This window comes from Genypterus blacodes, unplaced genomic scaffold (genome assembly GCF_046128005.1).
Source record: "Genypterus blacodes isolate CSIRO-AG114 ecotype Tasmania unplaced genomic scaffold, CSIRO-AGI_Gbla_v1 ptg000031l_1, whole genome shotgun sequence".
NCBI classification, from domain to species: Eukaryota; Metazoa; Chordata; class Actinopteri; order Ophidiiformes; family Ophidiidae; genus Genypterus; species Genypterus blacodes.
The window spans coordinates 187743-214551 of NW_027466844.1; the positions used below are offsets into that span (position 1 = coordinate 187743).

General features: G+C 48.7%; 1 protein-coding gene across 3 annotated transcripts in view; it reads right to left on the reverse strand.

Annotated features, from left to right (window-relative positions):
- Window positions 1–26809, reverse strand: part of sash1a (SAM and SH3 domain containing 1a) — a 129521-nt gene that overhangs the window by 39956 nt on the left and 62756 nt on the right. Inside the window, exon 1 of one of the 3 annotated variants that reach the window (XM_076145860.1) lies at window positions 13296–13405. The exons of the other annotated variants lie outside the window; for them this stretch is intronic. The gene's annotated coding sequence lies outside the window, so the exon portion shown is untranslated. Of the gene's footprint in view, window positions 1–13295; window positions 13406–26809 lie in introns of those variants that run through there. 3 annotated transcript variants of the gene reach the window in all.

A 26809-nucleotide genomic window follows, 5' to 3' on the forward strand; every position in this document is an offset into this window, starting at 1 on the left:
AAAGCAGCTGCCAGGGACGAGAGAGAGAGAGAGAGAGAGACGCGGGGAAAGATAGAATATTTCACATCATGGCCGCCCACACCGGCTGTTCCCTGAAGTTACAAACCAATCGCGAACTCTGCCAGGGCTGCAACACACATCTCATTTAAACAGGACAGAACAAACTACACAGCTCCTTCTTGCCACATTCCAATCTGTAACCATGGAAAAGTTGATCAGTTACACAATAATCCCCACAGCTATAGTTTCACCTGTAGTGTTGGGATATGTGATAGGAGGCCCACAGCGGGCACACAGAGGCCAGAGGTGAGGAGGCAGTCAATAAGATTTACTCATGTACTGCATTTCAATACAATTTTGTGGTACTCTGGTTCAGTATTTACATTTTTCTCGGACGACAGGAACTTGTAATACATTTATCTGACAGGAATAAAGCTCTATTACTAGTTATATTCTTATTATTAGAGGAAAAGAAAAACTTAAGTGTAGGATAGAGTTGAATATCTTTATTGTCATTGTATATGTATGACAGAATTGAAAGTGGAATGAAGCATGTGATTGTAAAAGATAGATAAATAAATATACATAAATATATATACGAACAAATTGCATGGAATGTAATAGTTTATAGTTATTATAATTAGTGAAGTGGAGCAGAACGTTCTCAAATGAGCAAAAAAAACGTGGTTCATTTAAATAGTTTTTTAAATTACTGAATTACTTTTTAATAATCAATTAATCAGTTATGAGGATTTTTTAAAATTTATTAAAAACCCAATCTGTGGAGATTTTAATTAACATTTAGCAAACCTAAATAATGAGAAGAGTTTACTGATAATACTTTTAATTTAGGAGTTTTACTGGTAAAGTATTCCTGCATTCTGCTATCAGTACTTTTCTTTCTAGTGAGCCAATCATGTGAGAGCTTCTCCACACACAGCAGGAGGCGTCTGCACTAACACATCCCACTTATCTGTGATTTACTGTGTTTGATTCGAGAGGCTTTGTCTTTAAATGGAAATGTGGCTCCCAGAGAACAGCAACGCAAATATGTCTGAATAAACTCCTCTCTGCCGGCGCTGATCGCTCCTTTGTATATAGAACCGCAGATCAAAGTGTGTGTAAAAGTGTGTGTGTGTGTGTACAGCGGCGGGTAAAAATGACTTTGGCAGGACTTGGATAAGCAGCAGCTGCTCACCAGTATCCTGCTTAGCGTCTAAACACACCAAACACACTTGCACCCGGGAGCAGCTTGGCTGAGCGAGGTGATGACCTGCAGGGGTCTCCACTGTGTGTAACCTCAGGGTGTCGGCAGCTTTAAGCGCGCTGACTGTGTGTGTGTGACTCGTGCTTACGTGTCCGAGTGACCATCACATCACCGCGGTATTCAACCTAAATCCTCCTGTTCTATCTGGGGCTTGCGGCTGTGTGTCACGAGTGGCACCACCCTGTTCCTCCCCCATCCGCCCAGCTGGGGGAGAGATGTTGGAAGTCAACTCAACTCTACACACACTCCCACCCCCCGATACATGACAGTGTGACCCCACCTGCGGGGCCTTAAACAGAGGGGTCAGACAGTTAATTAGCAGAGGAGGAACCACCTGTTGACTCAGGACACACTCATCAAACACTGTTGGCATGCCTGTGTGTGTGTGTGTGTGTGTGTGTGTGTGTGTGTGTGTGCCCATGCGTGTTATCTCTCTTTCCTGACACTCACCACTTATCCAGGTGTTATGTTGCTAGACTCTTATTCCCCCGTATGCTTATATCCTGTTTATTAATTACATGTTACGATTTTATTCCTTTGATTGAACATATAAAAGAAATGCCTGCAGCCAATCCACATTTTCTATAAATCTTCACTGGACTTGACCACTTTTATTGATTTCAAGGATCCCAAATTAAAAAGGGGCTTCTTTTATATAAAGGTTAGTTAGTTTAGTATTATCTATTAAAACTTTTATTGCAGTATCATATGTTTCCCCCTTTGTTCTGCGGCACTGATCCTGCTGAAATTCCGTGTTTTTCAGGATCAAGTTGGAGCAGGAAAACCACACCATGTTGGGTGTGGATGTGACTCAGGACGGCGTTTGTTTGTCAGTTGTTTTAGACAGATGTTCTGATTCAACATTAACATTGAGATTTGTCAATTCCTTACGCAGAAAAGGGAGGTGAGCAGGAGAGAATCAGGAGCAGGAGGAGGGAGAGGAAGGATTTTTTCCAGTCAAATTTTGCCTTAAAAGAATCAAAGAAGATCAGTGTGTGTCTCAGACGAGCTTTAACTCCACGGCTCCCTGCAGGCAGGACCGCAGGTAGAAAGACATGGCAGCCAACTTACAGAAAATCATCTCCCTCCCCTGCTGCCTGAGTCCTCTCATTAACCGCCCAAACACTCCCACAGGCTGAGCAAAGCATATATGCAGAAGCCAGAGGACTTACAGTGAAGTTCCACTGAAGCAGAGTGTCTGCCGCTGCATTTGGACGGGATTTAAGCGGCTCGTCGGTGTGCAATTCTGTGCTGACGGTGACTCAGTGGGATTCGTTCAGAATTGGGCAACGTGTTCAAACAAAGAGCGCAGAAATGACGAAAGTAGCGGGGAAGGAGAGAGAGGGAGAGAGAGAGAGAGAGAGAGAGAGAGAGAGAGAGAGAGAGAGAAGCTTGTGATATCAAACTATAACATAATATATTTCTGACAAAATTGTGTTTTGTTTTCGATCACACCTTGGACGTTAAGTTTAGCCCGTGCCGGTAGCGAGGGAGTGACTAAGAGATGAAGATAAGGAGAGGAATGAAGACGAGGGGGTCATGGAGCAGAGGGATCACAGCCCTGGCTTGAGCGGTGGAGATAGAGCAAGAATGCAGAGGAGCGGCGGACCTCCCTGATATGAAAGTGAGAGTGACCCCCAGCAGGTCAGTGACCCTTTCCTTAAATAATACAGGCCAGTGGAGAGGTCGCGACCCGCACCCGCTCTGGATGGCGAGAGGGTTTGACGAACGAGACGGTACGAGATGGAGATATTTGTCCGTAGGTTAAAGGTCAGTCAGTAGTTTCATTCGCACCGCTTTGGATGTACAGCATTAGCTTTCATCATCCTTATTCATCTGCTCGTGTGAGGAGGCGGCCGGGCTTCACACACCGCCGAGCCTCGTCTGGGAGTTATCACACGAACCCAATTAGCATGAGAGCTAATTACTCCACCCCCCCAAGCTAACCAGCTCATTAAATTAAATCAACACATCGGCCTTTCCACTGAAAACAAAGATTGCAGGGAGGAATGATGAACGGCCGGCGCTCCCTGTTTGCGCTCTCTCCTTCTCTCTCTCTGCGTGTGCGTGTCAGTTCTCATAGGTTGGTCAGCCGTAAACACGCAAGCCTTTTTGAATGCAGGGGCCGAATTTCAACCTCAGATATCAAACACTGAATAAGCTTCAGGCTAAAGAGAAAGCGAGCGAGAGAGGCAAAGGAAATGAACATCTGTGTGATTTTGGCGTTTTCGGTGAGCCTGTCACAGTAACGTTTGCCGTGTTCTGCTGTAAAATCCAGCATTTCCGAGTTAATCCTGCAAGAATGACTCGCCTCTTTCCTTCGTTACTGCAGCAGTAATTGCCTGCCGGCCCACTTTCATGTGCGGCGTGTAGAGAAAGCCGTCGTATAACAACCAAAGCATATTTCTGCTAAGCCCTGGATCCTCAGATTCTCCATGCAATGCCCGCCTCCGCCACGGCCATGTGGTGGGTGATTATATTACACTATTTTTGTGTGTGTGTGTGTGTGTATGAGCTGAGATTCCAGGGTGTTTTAATCAGGCGCGACTGAGGGGACAGATGTTGTTTTGGATGTAAGCGAGCTTCCAAAGGTATGAGCAGTACTGTGTGAAATGCCTGAATGGTGTAATTGAATGCATACAGTGTGTGTGTGTTTGTGTTTGGGCTTTAACAGTGTTTTGTTCACACTTGCAGGCAGTGTGTGTGTGTGTGTGAGAGGGATGGAGAGAAGCCATGGAAGAAGAATAAACCGCATTTTAGCAGGTATACTTTAAAGCAGTGAGAGGGGCTAAAGTTGTGTGTGTGTGTGTGTTTGTTTAGGTGGTTGCGTAGCAGAGAGGAGTTGGTGTGTTGCGGCTCAGCTGACAGCTGCGTTGGCGTCAGGATGGCAGTGCCAGGCTGAAAGCTGATGTGCTGTGTGTCATTCATTACACTGGCCACCTCAGTCATGACTGTTTAAAGCTTCAAAGTGCTAATGTGGCGTTCACAAATTCAAAAGTCTCAACTGAATTCACGCCAGATTGGTTTTGGTTGCAAAATAGGAAATGGAAAAATGTTGCAGTACCAAAAACACTAAAAGAACACAGGGAAGCCTCCTAACGTACGACAACAACACTGAACAGCTTCTCTTTGGAGTCAAACAAAGTGGTCAATACTCAAAACCGAAGCGGAATAAACTATTTTCATAGGCAATACGACGGCTGTTTCATGTTTTAGTGTGTGTTCTGACCGTAGTAATTACCCAGAAACCAAAAGGCAAGGACCCAGTTGATCCCTCACACAGCTTTCCGTCTGCAGTGGGACATGCTGGTGCCCCCTGCTGTCCTCCCACATACTTACAAGTCACACACACACACACACACACTCCTTTCCCATGCTGGACACAAAGTGAGAGTGTATAATCCGCTCTCATATCGTGCCGTGTCAGACGAGTGGCGGTGCCATATGTTTGCCTTTGAGCAAAGTGCAGTTTGGGTTATTAATGAGCATGTGTGCAGTGAACGCACCGTGTATAATTACACCCTGAAGTTTCATCCCGAGCTGAGCTTTACAGCGCTCGCTTCGGCTTTATATAGGACACGAGTACACACAGGAACAAAGGCGCATGTAAACACACACACACGCACACACACACAGAAGCTAGTAGGGCTTGGTATAGATTTTATGGGTCTGTCTCTGCTGCTAAACACTCCTACCTGCTCCCGCACCTCACATGTGGCAGGAAGGGAGACACTTCAGGAACAGAAGTCGGGATAACAAACGTCCTAATTTAGGAATACCGCAAACCCGTGTTTATAACTTTACAGTTTCCTTACGTATTCCAGATCGAGTGTGAGTTTATGTTGAACCGCTGGCAGGAAAAAGCTGCAGCCATGGTTACCATTTGGCTTGTGTATTAGCTGTTATAATAACTGGCTCTCTGAGGGTGACCCCGGGCTGTTCTGTGGCGCGGCCTTCTGCCATGACTGTCACTCCTCAACACAGCCAACACATGTCTCTCACACACGCACGCACACACGCACGCACGCACGCACGCACGCACAAACACACAACCCTCCCCTCACACACGCTCGGCCATTTGCGTGTCAGGGGCGAAGCAGTGGTCATTTTTTAACTACATGCTGACACGAGAAAACACACTTCTGACTCATGAGGATGGACGATTGTCAAAACCTCAACGCTGAGGGGTTTCCAGCCCTGCAGAAGTATTTAACAGAACCCCAATACTCCTCAGTGTTGGTGTTACACCAGGCTACTGTTGTTAGAGACACTGGTATTAAACACTGGGTTGGAATAAAATAGTTTCCTAATACCATAATTCATGTTCGAGGGCCAAAAGCAGAATACTGACTCCTTTTATTCACAAACTAAGACACAAACTTCCACAGAGGATGCCCGATTTCAGATGTTGTTCACACTGCAATGTCCACCAGAGGAGATCCGTCCCTCTATGTGGGAGCAGCAATGAATTACTGCTAAAGTCAAAACCATCAGGGTAGTACTAATACTTGGAGTGGAGAAGGTATGAGGTTTCTTCTCTACAGGTACTACAGAGGAACTGGTTGACTCTGTAAAGAACATACGTGTGGTCAGACAGAATGTCGTCTCCTCTCTTTGGCCTCAGAGGAGAGTGGAGTTACATAACACCTCCCTGCTCTCATCATTAGATGGTTTGGTCCACAGTCTAACCTTGACCACAGCTCATATCCCATTGCCCATGTGTCCATCCATCCTTTTTGCTTGTTGACAGTGTATCGCTCTCTCTCTCTGTGTGTTTGTGTAGCTCTGTCTCCATCTGTCTCCGTCTGTCTGTCTTGTCTGGCCCGTGCACACGACGCTCGAACCGCACAACACACAAACATAGTGCAAGCTCAGCTCAACCGCTGCGAGCCCTCCACTTTCCCAGGAATTTCCCGCTATTTTTGCCCAGAGGATCGTGCTTACGCCGGCGAAATATGAACCCGGTGGCAGCGCCGAGCCACAAAAACACAAAACACAACAAAGACTTGTGTACTTTCCTAATTACTTAAACAGGTTGACGTGGAGACGCATCCGTACAGGTCAAACTTGCTCTCTGTGTTCCGTCTGCATTCATCCGCTACGCTACGACAACAGGAGGTTCCAGTTTCAAACCCAATGTAAACCTCATGTGAGCGATGAGACCAGGTTGTTGTTGTGTCTGGTCCCGTCCTTTTCTTTGGCTGTAATTGGCAGCGTCAGGACCTCTCGCGTGGTGAAAGGGGAGCCCGGAGGTTACCATGGAAACGGCAGAAGTTACAGTGATGTTGCTGCCGCGTGATGTGGGCTCATTACGAGCCGGCGGGGAGTCCAGTCCCTAACTCTTCGGCCCAGACGCTCACCCAGAACCAATTAGCCCACCTCTCACACGTCTCTCTCTCCGTTTGCCTGACTCTGTTCCCCTGTCGCTCTATCTGCTCTCTGTACACACACACACACATCTCACGTCTAAGCCCCCAAACAAAAACAAACGGAGCAGTGGGTGGTCATTAGAGCTGTGAGTTTAGCGACTGTCCTCTCACTTTATGTTAGAGGCCACAGCCAGAGCCAGAGCGGTAATGAGCCTACTCAGCTTACCCCCACGACCCCTCTGGCCACCGGTGTGTGACGCCTCTGGAGCCGAGTCTACAGCAGCAGAGAGGTTAACGCCGCGCGACTGAGACTCAAAATGTGTAGGGTTGAGTTCTGGATGCAGTTGCCTGAGGTAAGGACACATTCTTATATAGGATATGTCATGATTGAACATACACAGGCACACACACACACACACACACAGACACACACACACACACACACACACTGGAAGATACTTTCTACTGTTACTACTTTCCATTGTTCTATTAAAGTACAGTAGGTGTTTAAATGTCAAAGTGATGTGATTGAACATGTTGGATTGAAGTGAAAGCTGCAAAAAATACAGCAATAAGACAGAGGGAGGTAATGACGGGGTCGGAACACGGACGGTTTAAGGGATGAAAGCGAGCTCAGAGTCCCTGACACACACACACACTCACAGGAGGCCTGGGTTGGTACAACGGGAGGGGGGGGGGGGGGGGGGGGGGGGGGGAGGGGGTTCTGCTGCAGGGTTTGGTGCAGAGCATCACACCGTCGAAAAGAAATCCATGTCCACCGGCGCCGAGCTTGGCATTAATCCCAGACCGATGTAATATTTACCTTCCCCCTCTCTCATTATCTTCCACTCCGCCTCCAACAGTGTAAGGGAGAACACGTGTGGACCTGCCGTGCTTTACGTTCGCTGCAGAAATCAGATATTGCTCTCACACACTGCGGCGGGATAGACGCGCCATCAAACTATGAGAAAGTACAGAAGCTTTCAAACTTCTTCTCTCTCTGTCAAAGTGTGAAATACAATGAGGCCCAGCTGTACGAGGTCGCTGAGCTCAGATCCCTGCATTACTACTTAAAGTACATTCTCTTTATTAAACGTGACAGGTAATTAAACATCTGGATTTGGAGCCGGGTGGGGACATTTCCAAAAGGTGGGCGTGAGTTTTGAGGGGAATTGGTCCGACCTCTGTGGCCAGGAGCCCGGCGTCTGGAGAGACCATGACAACCAAAACAACAACGTCTCACATGGGTCCACTTAATATGTCGCAACAAGGGATGAGTTCACTTGCAACAGCCCGTAAAGGCCATCTTCATTAATTCTTGATCTAGACTTTTCTTTTAAATGTAACCCAACATTAGCTTGATTGATGCAACTGGGAATGCAAAGTAAAAACAACACCATTTTACTATTTATGGTTTCTGTTAGATTTTGGACTGGAATGAAAACAAACCAAGCTTTGTACAATCAGCAGTCGCAGCGTTTACCTCAGTCTCAACCTCATCCAGTCGCTCAGCCTCCCCTGTTTATGAGCATGCATGTCTGATATCAGACTGCAGGATATGTGGTGGAAACGTGTTTACAGCTGCGGCCTGAGCTTTGGCTGTGATGCAACGGCGGAGGATGCCAGAGAGGCGGAGAAGGAGGTAGAGCAGAGCGACAGAGGGTTCAAAGGGATATTAAGGGTCGACGGGAGCAGCGCAGGGCAGGGCAGGACAGGAGGTTAGGGGCACATCTGGAGCAACAGCTCCCCCTGGGGCAAAACACAGATAATACATACAGTATGACCTCACTGTGTCTCATACTCAACAGTACAAAGACGGGAGCAGTAATCGAATTAACACCGAAGAACAAGAAGAAGCTATTCAACACAATTCATCCAAAGTACTGGAGGCAGAATTCATCAGTGCCATGATTTGCCTGATTAGCTGCATTAAAGAACCATAAAAGTCAGAAATATAGAAAAATAAAAGAGACAGACCAGACAGAGACCAGAGGCCAGAGGACATGTTTGGATGTCTCTGTATGTGACCTTACAATGGAGTGCTGGTTATTCAAACATCTAACGACATGAACTGCATCTCCAGGGTCCACTAACAGGCAGTACAGAGGTGTGTATGTAGGTAAACTTCCAGACGCCTTGATATGAATCTCTGGCTCTTGCTCTCCCACACCGCAGTTTGACTTTAGCACTTTTATGTGCTCACCAGCGTTCACTTTTACAGCAGCCATTAAACACCCGCCTTAAAGCGAGTCATTAACGCCCCAGAGAATCCAGAGAACAAACAATTCCCCCTGTGATTCATCACTGCCTCTCCATCCCTCAACATCTCCAAAGAGCTTGTGGCTTATTTAAGAGTTCCCCACTCACATGAGCAGGTTCACGTGCACCCCAGCACATGTGCGTCCATCTGCAGCCCCCCCCCCCCCACCCCCCCACCCCCCCACCTTCTATCACCACCAACTCTGGTCATAGCTGGTAGCCTCTGTAATTACTTTTCCACCCATGGTTGGTAGCGCAGCTGTCCCGACGAGAGGCAGCCATTCATTTACGGATTGACGGGGCGCTTGAAACGAGAGGCGAGGCCTGGACAGGGACTTGGCTGGGCCTGGACGGGGACTTGGTGAGCCTGGACGAGGGCCACCGTTTTAGGGGGGGGGGCTGGGAAGACGGACGAGCTGCAGTCCCATTCCAAATAAGTCACCACTGGCCCGTGACCAGCGTGTCAACACGGTTTGCATTAAAAACGTTTGGAAAATCAGCAAAAACTAGACGGGAGCTCGCAATACATTAGAACGCCCCGCAGTTCATCGTCCACTGTGTAGACAAGACAAGAAGACAGGAAGACAAGGAAGACAAGCCACAGGACGTGTGTGCCAGGGGCTAGAAAACCTCAAACCATGTCTGACGAGCAAGACCACGAGGCTCACTTACAGGAATTACTATAAACTACAACCCTGTAAACCTCTTATTTACTCCAGAATCATCTACTGAGGAGACCGGCGCCCCCTGTGTTGTTGTGGTGTATTACAAAAAGTGCGTAGGGTGGGGGTCGTGGGGGGGTATGGAGTGTGAGAAAGTCCCGGGCTGCACGTGTGTTTGTTGGCGGGGCTGCTGATACGAGCGCTCTGAGACCCCTCCTTCCCCTCCCCCCGTGCTGATGTCACCCCCGTTGGGCTCCAGCACTCATTCATCATTGGTGATATCACCGGTGACATTCGCTGAGCCGTCGCCTTTGGTAACACACACACACACACACACACACACACACACACACACACAGAGATCAGGGAATTGGTGTTTTAGTGAGTGTGTGAGTTAAGAAAGGTGAACAGAAACACAAACTACTCTGACTTTTAAGGTTACAAAAGTGCGTATTCATCACTTTACTGTGTCAGGAAGTGCTAATCAGTGTGTATGATATGTGTCTGTGTGTGTGTCCTGCCGTGCCAGTTTGTGCTTGGGATCCTGGGAAGTGGGGCACAGGCGGTGGCAGCGGTAATCAGAGCTCTTTGTGTCCACACAGAGCCCAGGGTAGAATCGGGGAGCGTTCCCTTTTTTTCTCTCTCCCTTGGCTGATAATGGCTGTAATCCTCTCATCTCGACGCGACGAGGAATCGGCAACGCGCTCAGAACTTGGACTTGGATGTAAACCTGAACCCCGACGTGGTAAATATAGATTTAATGAGACGGTTTTGTGAAAGGAAACCAATCAGCATTTACATTTAGCCATTGTTTGGTGGAGGGAACATCAAGCAAGAAGATTCCATTCCATATCCAAATCTTTCACCGGGTTCTTTTACATCCATTTGACCTGCTTGCCTTGATTATGAGATTTCCAGTCTGATTGAAATTGCGTGCGGATTACTGGAACGTTCTGCGTCCGACCCTCAGTCTGAGTGAAGCTTTACGCTCACGTCCATCAGGCTGCCATGTGGCGAGGACGTATGGAATGTCTCGGGTCCCACAAAGCTCTGATGTCTCCGAAATGTGCAAAATATAGTTGGACATCGCGCAAAATTGCTAAAGAAGAGAGGGACGGCGTCTTTTTGTAATTGGACGAGCCTGTATCCTATGTGTATGTGTGTGTTTGAGGGCTTTTTGTGTGTGCACGTGCGATGATGAAACACATTCTCTTTCTATATGTTGCCTCAGCGCGGTCCCAGCCTCACGTCTGGGCAATCTGTCTCCTCCGCGTGCGAACCGACTTTGACAAATCCCCGATTCTGTGCGACGGGCGCGTACGTGCGCCGCCGAGATAAGAGACATAAAGAGCTCAGGTCAGAGATCAGGAAGGAGAGACGGATAAGCCGAGGGCACCGCAGCAGCAGAGGCTCATCCATCCTGGAGAACCGGGCGATGAAAGGCCTGACGGAGGAGAAACTGGTGGAATCCTCCCGTGTGTGTTGGCTTCAGACTCGCGGCGCGCCAGAGATCCTGCTCTCCTGACACACATCCAGAGTTTTATGTATGTAACACGCATACAGCTGGTTGCCATGCAGCATTCTTTTACATGCATGTGGGTGAGTGTCAGTGGAATTAACTCAGACCTTAAACCTGCCAGATTTTCTTCATTTTCCCTTTAAACCCATTTTCCACATTCCTTCCTATAGATTTGGACGTTACAACATCATGCTTCACTACAAGCTGCCATGTATGAGTCTACGCTGGTACATCACGTTCTCTCACTTTCCTCTGCGACGCACACTGATGCTCGTCGCGCCGCGTTGGCCTCTTGTCAGCTCGTCTCGTTCACGCGGCTGAGTACGGCGGGGTGACATCATCGCTGAATGTGTTATTGCTCCCGACAACACGCCAAAGCTTTGTTACCCGGCTGGAACACACACACAGACACACACACAGAGTACAGTACAGTAGGGTTTTCTCGTGACACCACCACCCTGACAGAAGTGACCTCATCTCATTGGCTCTCGTGCTCGGTTGGTCGTTGTGTGCGACGCTAAGTTGACATCAGGCCAGGGAAACAACGTCAACAATACAGGAATAACCTCTAAAACCTCTACATTACGTTGCATCCTATGAAAACGTGTTAAGCACAAAAGACGGGAGCAGAAATCGAATTAGCACAGAAGAAGAAGAAGCTATTCAAGACTCTGACCTCATAGAGTCGCTACAACTTTCACGAGCAAGTCACGCAAAGACGCCAGGCGGAAACGCGCTGTCGGAAAAAGAGACAGAAAAGGTGCGACAGGCAGACGCACGCCGGCTGCACTGACAGAGGGAGACGGCAGCATCACAACGCCGCACATATGGCCCCAAACCGCACCGTCGAGCAATTCCTGCAATGCTGCAAAGGGAATCAAGTCTGGTGTTTCATCGCCGCCGCCACATCGTTTTTATCCCATGATGAAGCAGATGTGAGTGAGGTTTTCTCCCTCTCTCTCTGTCTCCCTGCCTCTCTCTTTCCCTCCCACGCCCCATCACCTTTTACTGAGTGATGTCGACGTGCACCTGTTGGCGCTCCTGGCCCCTGCCCATAGCTAGGCCAAAGCAGCTGGTGCGTCCAGTTTTGCTGACACTTAAGAAATGTCGCCGCTTTAAGTGCGGATGGACAAATGAAGGATGGAAGATGAAGATGAATGACAGGTATGACTTCCTGACAGGCCAAATGTGTGTGTGTGTGTGAGTAAACGCTTCCCAAGAGATTGTACGTCCATTATGTGCGCATCCTCCACTTTTTTTTGGTCTGCGAGGCGACGACACCGAGAGGTTTTTGTCCTTCCTGTGCGGCTGAAGGAAGTTTACCGAGGGACCTTTTGACCCCGCCAGCTAACTCCCCTTCCTCCCTCCATCCGCTCCCTTGTTTCTTGTCAGCTGGCGGGGAGATCCAGATGCGAAGGGGGGAAACTTGGACAGGAAAAGGAGCGAGCGAGAGAGAGAGAGCCAGAGAGAGAGAGAAATCCACATCTCCCCTGGTGACAGACTTCATTGTCCAAGACCCTTGAACAAGCCTTTACACACAGAACACGCAAACAATTATGCACAACGGACAATGTGGCTCCTCTGGAGGACAAGGCTCAATTGTGTGTGTGGGTGTGTGTGTCTGCTGTGTGTGTGTGTGTGTGTGTGTATGTCTGTGCATCTGGCGACAAAGCAAATCAATGAACAACATTTTCGCAGGAGATTCAGTGTTGATATTTAGCTAGCTGATTTACTCCGGGTCTTGGCCGGGCGTGCGGCTATTGTTCTCACTCAACGGCCGCAAGAGGAGGGGAATCAATAAGAACCAGAGTGACGGATGATAAATAGTAATGAAACGGGATGCCAGCTTCACACACACTCATCCTCCCTCTCCCTCTCTCTCTCTCTCTCTTACTCAACCTGTACCCACGAAGACAGAGGCAAGCAATTCCATTTGATGAAGACTCACACTAGCACGTAAACACGGACGAGGAGGGAAAAACTAAATCACACTCAGCTACCAAGACACACACAGACACACACACAGCAGGGAGCCATGTGTGATACGTTAATAGAGTGAGTCAGCAGAAAGTCTGAAACAAGAGGACCAGAGAACATTCCGCCTCTCGCCAACTCACTGAACAAAGCGAAACTCGAGAAACTCTTTGACGAGAGCGCATAGATGAATGAGAAGCGAGAGAAAGCAGAAAGAAAAGAGCAGTTATAATGTCAGTACTCACCGCCAGGCAGCCAAAGTCTTTTTCCAGTCAGGAGTGTGTGTTGTGTGTGTCTAGGAGTGTGTGTTTCTTCCTCAATGAGGTCTCAACTCTACGAAGGAGAGGAGCAACAAGTCGTGTACGGCGCGAGAACAATGCATGTCTACAGCGAGAAAGGCAGCGAGCGGAGACGCCGAGCGGAGACACAGAGAGGTCCAGTCATCACACGGGGAGAGGGAGGGAGGGAGGGAGGGAGGGAGGGGGACTACAGTGACTCGGGCTCAGGCAGGAGAGGGAGGGCCTTCATCTTTCTTTTTCTTCCTCTCTTTAAACCCCCTCCTCCTCTTCACAAAATGTTTTTCGACAAGCCTCCCGTTTCCAAAAAATCAAGTTTGATCTGACTCGGACTGAGTGGCCTTCGTCTCTCTCTCTGTCTCTGTCCACGTCCCTTCCCCTTCTTTCTCTCTTCCTCTCTATCTCTCTCACACATACACACACACACACACACACACTCAAACCCTTTGTCATCGTCTCTCCCCTCCTCCTCCCTTTGTTGGTCGGTACTGGACAAGCGACCGGCTCCTTGTTAAGGTGTGTTTTCATTAATAATCAAGAATGCAGAGCCCCGCCTAGACACACCTAAGAAAAACAGACATACACACTCCAGTACACACACACACACACACACTCATGCATACACACAGACCCTGGAAAGAAGACAATCTCCCTTTTAATGTGTATTTTTTTCCTGTCATGGTCATAAAGAAATCATAGAAACAGGAGAAAATTATAGGGCTACTCAAGGTTTTGGATCTCTCTCTCTCTCTCTCTCTCTCTCTCGCTCAAAGGCCCTAATTCGCGAGTGGCCCAGATACCGCACTGCACCCGTGGCCCGGGAAGAAAAAAAAGCAAAAGCGAAGAGGAGGAGGAGGAGTAACTCGATACGACGAAGAGTAACAATTATTTGTATGAGTCACTCAGCAATGAGGTTTGGGGTTTTTCAATGTTAATTCGGGAGACGGAGAGAGAGAGGGAGAGAGAGACAGAGAGAGAGAGAGAGAGAGAGAGAGAGAAAATCATCCCTGTCTTGGAACGCTGCACCGTCCTGAGGACTCCCTGAGGTCGTGGGAGAAGAGGAAGGAGGAATGGGGGGAAGAAAAGAGAGTGAGAGAGGGAGAGATGGAATGGAGGTGCAGGGGAGGACAGACGTGGGTTTGGACGGTCACCAGAGGAAGTTCTCGCTGCTCGTCGTCAAGCGAGTTCAATGTAACTGACGAGAGCCTCAGACCTCGGGGGAACATGGTGGTCGGGTGGCGACACAGTAGCAAATAGGAAACAGATTTTGAGAAAATAATCCGGCGAAAAACAAGAGACGGAAAGTCAAAATAGTCTTTTTGGCCAAGGACAGGACAAGGACGGAGGGAAAGTATGCGGAATCTGTGCTCGACTCGTCCAGCCGCTTGTGTATCCTCTTGGTAAACTCACATCCCCGCTGACCTGCATCCTGTTTAGAGCTCCCGTCACAACGTTTAGAGAGAGGAGTCAGAGATGGTGTAAACACACACGCGGCGCCTCGGAACACAGAATAACAGAAGCAGGCGGCCACGCGGGCGAGCGACTGCCCGGAAAATAGGGCGACATTCTTTGTTCGAGGCGGTCGGACAGGACGTTTCCTGTATATGTAGACGCAATATTATGCGGCCACGCTCAGAGACACACATACACACACACACACACACATCTGCCAACACGGCAACACCGTGTTAGATGATCTGACACGTCCGCAGCCTCTGATCACACACAGATGATACAAGCAATAAAGGAACATTCCACTATTTTTACCTGTAAAGGCACAAAACAGTCAGGAGTTTGTGTGAACAGGAAGTCAAAATGCTACACAACAGCCAGTGAATTGTTAATTGTGCCAATATGCAAAAAAGGGCCGTAAATGTCACACCACACACACACACACACACACACACACACACACACACACACACACACACACACACACACACAGGCAGCTGCAATAAAAGCCTTTTATGTGTCTGCCTCTGTGTGTGTGTGTGTGTGTGTGTGTGTGTGTGTGTGTGTGTGTGGCTGCTCTTGTTGGCCAGTAGAGGAACATCAAAGAGGCCCTTACGGCTCACTGCACACCCGCTGAGTCAGCTTTGCCTGCGTGTGTGTTCAGGTCAGCGGCAAATGCAGCAAACACTTGTCCAGAGAGCGTCCAGAGCGTCCAGTAGAGCGTCCAGTTTACCAGACAGCTCTGGATGGAATACAACAAGAGGCTCTATGCTAGAGGTCAAAGGTTATAAAGAAGAGCGTCAAAGCTTTGATTTGAATCTGAAGAGCGCCTGACTCTACACATCTCCTTCTCTCTTACACACACACACACACATACACAACCACACAAACCCCCTGCCAAAAGAATCTCATCAAGGTCTTCAGAATCAATGAGCAGAATGTAAATAGGCCATTCAATTACTTTTAGCACCCAACGCCATCTTTTGTTCCTCCCAAGGCAAACAATCAACCAGCAGACACAAATTAACAGTGAACAAGAATACTTGTCAAAACTGTGATTGCCCAGTAGTGAATGTGTGTGTGTGTGTGTGTGTATGTGAGTCCGTGTGTGTGTGTGTGTGTGTGTGTGTGTTGGTGCATATAGTACTGCTAAAGTTTCCATCATCGTTTCCATGAAATGCCTGAAAACTGTTATCCCATCCTGGTTTGTGTACACGGGACCACAGACTGTTCACTGTGACTGCATATAACGACACAGACGAGTTAGCCTTCACCATCTGGTAGCTGAGACTGAGACAGACACACACACACACACACACACACACACACACACACACACATAGAGAGAGAGACAGAGCGAGAGAGAGGACTGCTTCACTGCCTACCAGAGAGAAAACAGTTCCTACCTAAACTAGACTGTTTGGGCACACACACACACACACATCACACGCACACACACACACGCACACACACAGACACACACAGACACACACAGACACACACACACCTGGCAGGGATTTCAAATACGTCAAAGGGGTTTTTGACAGCTCAACCATGCCTGACAAAATCCGAGAGCATTCATGAATTTTAAAGAAGCGCTGGTTAAGGAGTTTTAGCGGCAGAATCATGACATTTAAAGCAATTTATATGCAAATATGTAACAAGTGGTGGCGCACGGGAAGATTGGAGAAGAATTAGGCCTCGCTCATTGACTTAACTGACCCTCTATACTCAGATACTCTCACTGATGAGCCTTACTGCCCACAGAGCGATATGAAGAGCGCTTACAGAAGGAGAAACACACACACACACACACAGATGTGGAAGCTTTTACTGTGACTTCATTATTCCATGTTTTCTCTTCAAGCCAACAGAAACAAGTTGGGGGATTTGACCACTAGATGGCAGTGACGTTCTCTTTGTTTTACACACACACACACAGGCACACACACACACACACACACACACACACACACACGGGGAGTATGAATGTTGGAGAAGGGAGTGAACGTGATGAAAGACCACAGTCGAAAAACAGACAAGCAGGCTCAACCACAGAGCACGTAGGGCTGAGGGTGGGGGGGAGGGGGCTGAGAGACACACAGTCCAAGGCTTCTCTCTCGCTCGCACAATATCACTCACTCAGTCACTCACTCGCCACAATGTAAAGCGTAACACTCCACGGGCAGAGGCAGCGCAGAGAGGTTATCGAGGCCAAAGCAGGAGACGAGACGAGACTGCTGATTCCCTCTCTGTACGAGCGGCTCTGTCAAACCCTGAAATGAACAAACCCATTCCTGGATGCTATACTGGCGTTAGTGCTACGAGCTATGTGAGGGAACGGGGGGGGCTGGGTATGTGTTAATGAAGAAGAGAGAGAGAGAGAGAGAGAGAGAGAGGGCGCTAGTAGAACACGGAGCCCCATTACAGATTGTAGCCTGCAGGCCCGAGGCGCCACGAGGAAACCGGGCTCTCCACGTCGGGCTTGCGGGAGACGTTTTCACTCTCTGGGAAGAAGCTTGGCAGCGTCTTCACTCGTCTGCAGCGTGCAGTCTGTCGCGGGGCCGAGTGTAAAGTATGCTAGTGTATACTGTTAAGCTGCAGCCTGCTACACTCCCTACTGCAATTATGATTATGCTAATTGAGATTATCGTTGAATTCCCCTCAGACTGGTTCTATCCTCTGTCTGGGCCGGTACGGCACCAGTACACCATGTGACACACGGGTTATCCCCCCCGCCTTTTGTCTAGCTTAGCCAAATTCAAGGAAGTTTATGGGATCAGTGCAGCTGCTTAAACGGCACGGAAACACACCAAAGCCCAGTGTTTACTGCTTTGTACTCACTGGCTTGGCATTAATTTCTCACCAACAGGCACACACACGCACACAGACAGACACACACACACACACACACACAACCCAAACAGTCACATTATTGTTTAGAGTTAATGCCTTCTGGCCATGTGGAAACAAAAAGCAGATGATGGACAGAATCCTGCTGAGAAAAGTGACATTTGGAACTTAATAAATATGCAAATCGCAACACGTTAGTGGAGTTAAAGCGATCCGAGGTGCGGCGTTGCATCGTAGCCACTAGGGGGCAGAAATGTGCACAACAGGCAGAGTCAGACAACTTCGGCAATTGGTGGAAGATGCATTTCTGGATATGGATCAAGAACCAAGTCAAGTGCTTTAGCCTCCATCTAGTCTCCACCAACTCCTGAGGAAAGGGGGGGTATGTTTGGCGCTTTAAGTTTGCTCTATTCTCAACTTTCCTTCGCCAGTCGGTTGTTGAATTCGCCTCTCATTTCCTTTCATGGTTGCAGGGTACAGCACCTTACAGTTGGCTTGTCACTGCTTGTTTGCTGGGACCGGCTGCCAATATGAAGGGTTGGTGAGAACACTCGCGAGGCAAAGATAAACTCTGTGTGTGTGTGCATACAGTAGAACCAAAACAAAGAGCTATATTTGGCAGAAGCTGTCAGCTGACGCTGCGTTCCATACGATTCTTCTCTAGAGGAGCATAGCACCTGGTCACAATCTGTACTTTTACTCAGATTTAATCCTCATGTGTCACAGGCACACTGAATGCTTGTCATCATCTTCCTCTGTCTTCGGCTTCTCCAACATCGCAGGTTTTTTGGGGGGTTAAGTTCAAACGTGCCTCTGGGGGGGGGGGGGGGGAAAGAACGGCAGAATTCCGATTGTGAGAGGAGTTGATTGCCTGTGATTACAACCCGTATCCTACTTACCCCTTCTGACCGACTCCTCTGGGCTCCTGTGGTCTGGGCTAAGGTAAAGGAAACGCTCACCATGATGGAGTCATTAACTGGGGAGACATGGAGCGAGGCGAGGCGAGGCGAGGGGGGACGAGGGGACAGGGGGACGGGTGGAGGTGGAGGGGGGGATGGATTTGACACGTTTCCTTCACCTTGACATTGCCTGGAGGTTACAGCATTCGTTTCGGAGTAAGGAGGCTCTCTGGAAGGTGGCGGCCGTGCAAATCGAGGGTATTCGACAAATAATGGGTCTCTCTGTGTGAAGGACCACCGCCCCCCCCCCCTGCCCCCGGCCCCGTGCTGTAGCCGCTTCAATGCAAACAGAACTGTTGGAATGTGTGTCGATGAAAACACCTGCGAGGGAGAGAGAGCGGCACGATCCAACATCCCCACACAGCCGATTGCTGCCTGTGTGATCAATCCGTCATACTGGCGTCTGTCTGCTCACATCAGCCGACAACTCTGATCTCTGGCTGAGGTGAAACGCTGACAGATTTGCATCAGAAGACAGACAGACACACACACACACACACACACACACACACACACACACTCGATAAAGACATCAAATTCAACTTTCCATGGAAACTCTTACACTGCGACGCCACATAGCGGTGACGTGAGCATGTCTGATCAGATTTTCCTCAGGAGGAAATAGCGCTTGAGGGCATTCATATGTCAGATACTTTGAGATGCAATTTATTATATGTGTGTATGTGTGTGTGTGTGTGTGAGCTCGGAGGGGGTGATTTGTGTGTAACCTGTATGTAGCCTCGACAGTTGTTTTCTGCACGTGTCAGTCAAAGTGCTGAGGAATGATCGACAGCTGCCTGTGGCTCTTGTAAAAGTGTCGGGCGAATTAACCCCGCGCTGCCCTCGGGCATGCCAGCAATCCTCCTCCACTCCTCTCACTCCGCCTGCCCATCCCTCCCTTCCTTCCCCTAACCCCTCCTCCCCTCCCCTCCCCTCCCCTCCCTCGGGGGTGTTTAGGTAGGGTAATATTGAGCTGCCAGCAAAGTGGTGGCTGGTCCTGACGTGTGTGTGTGTGCTTTACCTCCCTGCTCTCTGGGGGATTTGGAGCCCGGCCAGGCGTGTGTAATTAAAAGCGCATAAAGACAGATCAAGCTCCCCGCCGCGCTTTATAGTGCGAGAACACCCCGAGGCCCGAATACGACTGACATGTCTGATGCCTCGATCCCACGTTTTGGCGAGTCGAGTCGGCAGAATTTCACAAAATGACAGATTTTACACACCCAGACAACACATGAAAATAAACGCAACCTGCTGGATGATATGAGATGATGGATGTTCCTTCACAAGCTGTTCAAATCTGAGCGGCGTTCTCATGAATACGAGAGGCTTCGCTCTGTGTTTAGCGCCAAATCTGGGCTCCACGCGTCTTGCCACTCGGTTCCTTTGCAAGTCAGTGAATCTATTTTAATCTTTGATGCCTCTGTTTCAATTTGGTAATTCACTTTCTCTTTGGCGGGAGCGGCAACGGCGGCGGCATGCTGCTTTTATCCACCGCCAAGTATTCAGATCAGAGCAACAAAAAGGCAAAGTGTTCAAAAATTCAATTCTCACCTCGCCTGACTGGCTGCCGTCTCGTGGCAAATCTGATTATCTACGCCCACCGACGGGCGCGAACGTCAAAGCTGATGAGGGCTCCTCAGCCGGAGACGGTAAGGAAAACCAGGGATAAGCGGAAAAGCTGGCGAGCGTAGAGGTGAGGCGCAGTTCACGTACCCAAAAACGAACTTGCGACTCGGCTGCTTTCTAAGACGTGGGCTTGAAATATCTGCACCCTCCAGGCTCTCCCAAAGAAAGAGGGCGAGCGCACGGATGGAGAGGAGAGAACGGTGTTGAATTACCGGGGTAGACCACAGTTAATGATGTGTTGTATATTTTGCAGACACTGTGACCGCAACATTAGCGAAAGTCGCTCGGGTCTGGAAGGTATGAGGGTGGTTTTAGGTCTCCAGTGGAACGTGGGGATGATGGTTGTTGGGTTCTATTTTGGGGGCGACTGACGTTTTGTTTTATTTCAACGGGCTGGAACACAACTGATGGGTGAAACTGCAGAGGAACGACTCCCTGGAAAAGTAGTTTCCTGATTTCTATGGTTTGGGGTTACATAACAAAATTATAGTTGTAATAAGTGCAGTGAGTTATATGAACATGGATACAAAGATACATTTTTCTCCTTTTTATTTAATGTATTTAACTGTGGAGCTGTTTGTTTGTGTGGCGGACGAAAGGAACCCTCGGGGAAATAAATAAGAATTCATAAACAGCTTTGTCTCTCTGGCTCGTAATGGTTTTGCATTTTTCAAAACTAAATCGAAGGGTATCAACGCAAAGGATGGGTAATCAATGTATATTTATGAGTGTAATGCGATAGCCATTTAAAATAATCAATATTTACCGCCTTACTGATAGCCGCGGCCGCTTGTTTATGGCGGTTAAGCCGTGCCCTTGAGGCTCTATTGGAAACGACTGCACCTCATACATCACTGCACACACACACACGCTCAGAATTGTGTCTTATGTCCTCTTGCACACCTACACACACACACAAACACAGAGACACAAACACACTGCGATATCCCCACCAGGTCAGAGACCCCATTACCCCGACAGGTTCCAATCATGTCCAATTCTGGCCGGCACCGGTGCACAGACAAAGCCACGTTACGTTCACAAAACACTGACATTAACATTTCCACGGCGGCAGGAAAGATGGAAAACGGTGGGAGGAGAGAGGGTGGAGGAGGAGGGGGCGGTGGGGAGATTTATGACCAAGTGTGCAGGGAGTGTGTTATCAGTGTGTGTGATATTGCAGTGGTAGCGTGTGCTGGCATGATGGGAGGCACAGAGAGTCGTCTTTATTTACAGACGGCTACACACACACACACACACAGGCGCGCACAAACACACACACACACACACACACAGGCGCACACACACACACACGCGCACACACACAAGAATGAGCTTCAGGTTTACCAGCGCAGTCGCACATGTGGCACAAAAGTGTGCTCGGGGTTGCGAGTAGACGTTTCGGAACATGTGCACACACACACACCCGCTCGGCCCGTCAGGAGCATTGGATCCTAAAACCTGCTGTCTGCCTTTGTGAAATATGGACACCTATGCTCCCTCCATCTCAGTTCCCCTTGGCTGCCTTTAATTACAGACAGAGGGAGAGTGGGCTGCCAGGGAATGAAAGGGGAAAGCGAGCGGCGTTGGTCACAAGAGTGTGAGGAGTAGGAGTAAGGATCCCCACACACACTTCAAAAACTGATTGATTGCCGTGTTTTAACTCAAGATGGAACCTGGACTGGATGCCCGGCGGCCGCTCTGCGCTTCGACAACATGAGCAATGGGATTCTGTTGGCGATGAGGCCTCAGCTCAAAGTTATCCACAAAGGATGACGTGCAAAAGGTGAGCGGGTGAAATGATTACAGAGCGGCGGAACTGTTCCCCGCGTTCATGTGGCACCGGTCGCTTTTCAGCGATTTACAGGGCACTTTTTTCCGGCGCTTCCTCAAGGTTAATTGATGAGAAACAATGGACGGTGGCGCCGGGGGTTGGTGGTGATTGTTGGCAGGATGTTTCACCAGCCCAGGCCCGGAGCAACCCAATGGCCCAGAAATTCCATTTAATAAAGATTAGCTCGCTTTCTCGCAGACCTCATTCTCCTTCTTAATTAAAAGATGGAGATAAAAAAAAGAAGAGGAAAAAAAAACGGTGGGCTGCAAGCATCAGAAAATATCCTCAGGAATTTCGGATAAGGAACACGGCTGAGCGCCCACATGAAAGGCTGCCATGGATGCATATTTAATGCCGGTGGGGGGGCGGGGGGGGGAAGCAGCTTCCATCAGTTCCTTTAACAGAGAGCGTTGGGAAAACTCAAACTACTGCGACTCTGTGCCTCGGGCTGGATAGAAGTCTGCACTGGTGTATGTGTACGTGGGCAAGTACGGTATATATATATATGTGCGTGTGCGTGTGTGTGTGTTTGCGCGGCTGCGGGGGGCGAGGTGTGGTCCGCTACGCGTGATTGCACAGCAACCGCCGGGTTCTCCGATGTAAAGGAGGCGGTCACAGTGGGGAGACGCACACACATGCACAAGCCCACAGTGGGAACGCCGCGCCAGCTTCATGTAGTGGATTCATTTAACTCGGCGGAGGAAAACACACCAGGCCAGACGGAGCGCAGTTGATTAACTATTTATTTATTTACCCACAGAATACTCTACATTTCCATCAGGGTTTTGTCCACCTAATCCACTCAATTTGAACAATTCTGACTCGGCCGGCATTGAAACTTCTCACACACACACACAGACACACACAGACACAACAAAACAATGAACCACACACACACAGAAACACAGTCCAGACCATCAGGGGGTCCCCACTTGCCTCCTACCGCCTGTATAGAGGTTAGTGCCCTCACAGCGAGCTCCCACAGGCCTGAGCTCCCAGTCCTGCCAATTACCTCCGAGTGTGTGTGTGTATTATTCAACCCGGACGGACTTAAGTGTAACCGCGAGTCACTGGTGCGTGTCCATTGATTTGGTCCTCCTGCTCTCCTGATAATAAAACTAGTCCAAACTAAAAGCCAAACAGTGTGGAGGACACACAGCTGCTTTCTACTCTCAGAGGCGTCACACAGGGAAACATGGAAACATTCCATTCTGTGCCGCTCTCTCTACTTCTCTCCTTTGTCCCTCTCTTGTCTCTCTCTGCGCCTGTTCTCGTCCTTCTCTTCCTCTTTTACTCGTCCTTTGTGCTCCCGCTCTCTCTCTCTCTCTCTCCCGGTCCATTTTCGTATCTCCGTCCGTTCCTCCATCTCACCCCCCCCTTGCTCCTCTCAGACAGGTTGCTATGACGACGCGGGTGTGAAAATCTAGTCCAAAATATAAGGGGTGTGTGACATGCTGGATGGGTGAAGACGACTGAAGCCTAAATGCATAATGCTCATTTTATTCTGGGGGCGAAGCCAAATCCCCATGAGCTTGACAGCGAATTGCATTGATTACTCATCATTGTAGCTTCACTAAGTGATGATGATGAGGCTACGCATACAGATAACATGGAAGGACATTTATATGGAGACAAAGGTTTAATGGGCGGCCAAAATGAGTTTACCTTGCCGTTCTCCAGCCGAGTTACTCATAAATAACTTGGGTACAATAAAATGTGTTGCTGACAGAAACGTTTCCTGGTGAAGTCTTTCATTTCATAGTTTTTTTCGGAGTCTATTCAAGTTTTTTTCTATGCCGTTTATCCCGTTCAGGGTCACGGGGAGCTTGAGAGCATCCCAGCATGCACTGGGAGAAAAGAAAAGTGCACCTGGGTCTCCAGTCTCTCAAAAGGCGCAAACACACATACAGCCAGACAAGCACGTTCACATTTTGCAGGATCTGACTGATCTTATCTACATGTCTTTGCAGATAAGAAGGTTCTAACCAATAACCTTTTGAAGGTAAGAACCCCACCAAAGCCACCGTAACACACACAAGTACGTGTTCCTTAACATCAGCAAATCTGATTCATTCTCACTTGTTACTCTACTTATGAGTTTGAAACTGTCCAGCCATGTCGCCTTAAAAAAAACTCTTTCCTACTTTTATTGATTCTAGGAAGCTTTGCTGAGCTGGAGTTTCCTTTTTAGCAACATCTGGGCGGCTGGGAGCTTCTCAGTACGACCACAGTTGATCCCACTGGGTCCCCGAGCAGCTCTGAACAGTTCTGCCAGAGAGCTTTAAAGGATTCCCTAACTTTTATTTTGCTTAGGGCCACCAAAAAGACAGTCTGGTCTCCCCTGTGATACCTCCAGACAATGGACAAAGTCTTTTCACCTCGCTTAAAATTCAGCAAGACGCCTACTTGTGCAGACAGCTCTGCGCTCTCTGCCTCTCTGTACACGAGCTGATAGTGGTAATCAGTGAGCCACAGTGCCACCTAGCACGCACACACACGTACCCCCTTTAATGTGCCGGCGCAGGATGCGGAGCAGGGGAACCAGATGGACATTTCTATATAAAACAAAGGTCACGGTGCAGCAGCAGAGCTGTGGAGGTGCTCCAGCAGGTGGCTCCCCTCTCTCCTGGGGCACGTGGGGGCAAATGGCTATAAAACACGGAAGAACATCTGGTGTGTGAGGGAGGAAATGACACATAAATGGCCCTTTCCAACTCCCTGAGAGAGCGACTTCATTTAAAATGCATCGTACGTGACGCAGAGAAAATAGAGATGATGGAACTCGTATATGTGCTGTGCAACAATGGCCGTTGTCTTGTTGAAGGTTGCAGTGATGAAGTTCAGAGGAGGGCTGAAGGGCTCTCTGAGGTGCTCCAAGCTGCCAGAGAGCCCGTTGTTGAAGCTTTTTAAACAGAAATGAGCTGGAATAAACAGCAAAGCTATGTGATATAGGCCTATACAGAATCCCATAGGACACGTTGGTATATTATCAAAACCTTCCGAGAAGGGTATGCATGAGCAGGTTTCAACAAACACAACTAGCTGTGTTTTGGGGTGAAAATAGGCTGCGAGAGCACAAAGAATTGAGCTTTCCAAACAGGCAGAAAAGGGGGCAAACAGTATAAGAAGGCTTTTTATTCCATCTTCTATTGTACAGCACCAGGCAAACCAGAGCAGGGATCAACCACTCGCACAGACAACTCCAATCCATTCACTAGAGGCGGGGAGGATTAGACGGAGGCCCAATTCCCTCTCCAAATCCCGTCAACTCGGTGGTAATTATTCAAAAATAGAAACTTGTTAACGCAGTAAATATGATGACCTAATTTTTGCTGAGATCGGAGGTTCAGACTGATTGTCAGAGCCCCAGCCTGAGAGGATATCACCGTTAAGATGCTTTAATGCCACAGTCGACTGCTGCAGGTTTGAAATCAGTGTCAGGTCCTATTCTGTGTGTCTGGATTTGTAAATATGATCGAGAAAGAGTGAGAGAAATACAATATGAAGGTTCTGAGCCAGAGCCGGAGCAGTAATACATACTGCATTAGTGCATGCGGTGATGCATTTATATTGTATGTGTGTGTGTGTGCAGGCAGCTGTGCGTGAGGAATTGCCCGGCCTTGTGTGTCTGTGTGTGTGTGTGTGTGTGTGTGTGTGTCTGTGTGTGTGTGTGTGTGTGTGTGTGTGTGTGTGTGTGTGTGTGTGTGTGTGTGTGTGTGTGTGTGTATGTGTGTGTGTGCGTGTAGTAATGAGAGTGTGAGCGGTAATGAGAGGCTGTGTTGAGCTGGTTCCACTGCAGAGCCACGCTGGGTTTGCTGTATTGATCTCCATCACCAGTGGGAGAGACTGGAGCTAGATAATGACGACTATCCGTGATCTTACTGGCGTGGCCTCAGCGTGTGTGTGTGTCTATCGGTCTCATCCTCCCCTCTCTCTCTCTCTCCCTCTCTCTCTCAGCAAGAACATTAGAATTGTATTTAATGACCAGCTTGTCACATAGCTCTCAATGTCTATCTCGCTCTCTCTCTCTCTTTCATGGTGTCATGTACTTCTTGTCGTCTTTATGTGTGCTTGTGCATGCCAGTATGTGTTTGTACGCAGGCAAAACTGAAATACAGCCGGTGAGACCTTCCTCCTCTTGTGTTTCCAAGGTATTGTTTCTATTCCTTCCCTAAATGTTCTGTTTGGGTTTATTCGGGCGGCCTTGGCAGCAGGCAAAGTGCTCGTGCGCAGCGTCGGTTCTCAAAAGGCTCAACGTCTTCAAAGCGCCAGACAGCTTTTATGTCGGCATCAGCCAGCCTTCTGAAAATCCTTTTTATGTCCCTTAAGCAGGCAGCAATTTGAAAAACTCCTTTTTAATGCCCCCACCTCCCCTCCTCTCCTCTCTCTCTCAGACGTACTCAGAGGCATGTTAAGTGTTCCTCTCGTAAACACCTCAAACACACACCGGGAACAACAAAAAAAAGCGTCAAAATGAAAACGCCTTGTCGTCAATTTGGGAACATTTGGTGTAAGGCTAAATGTAGATATAAAAATAAAATCCCGGTTGGCTAAATAAATAAATAAATGAGGCAGACGTACGCATAAAGCCTTGACCCGTGCACGAGGGTGCAAACAGCCACAGTTCAAGGTGACAAATCAATGCATAGATTGATTGATCGACAGCCGATCGATGAACTCACGCAGGGGGGGAGAGAAGGCTTTAGCAGCATCACATCTAAAGGTGCTTTAAATCCACG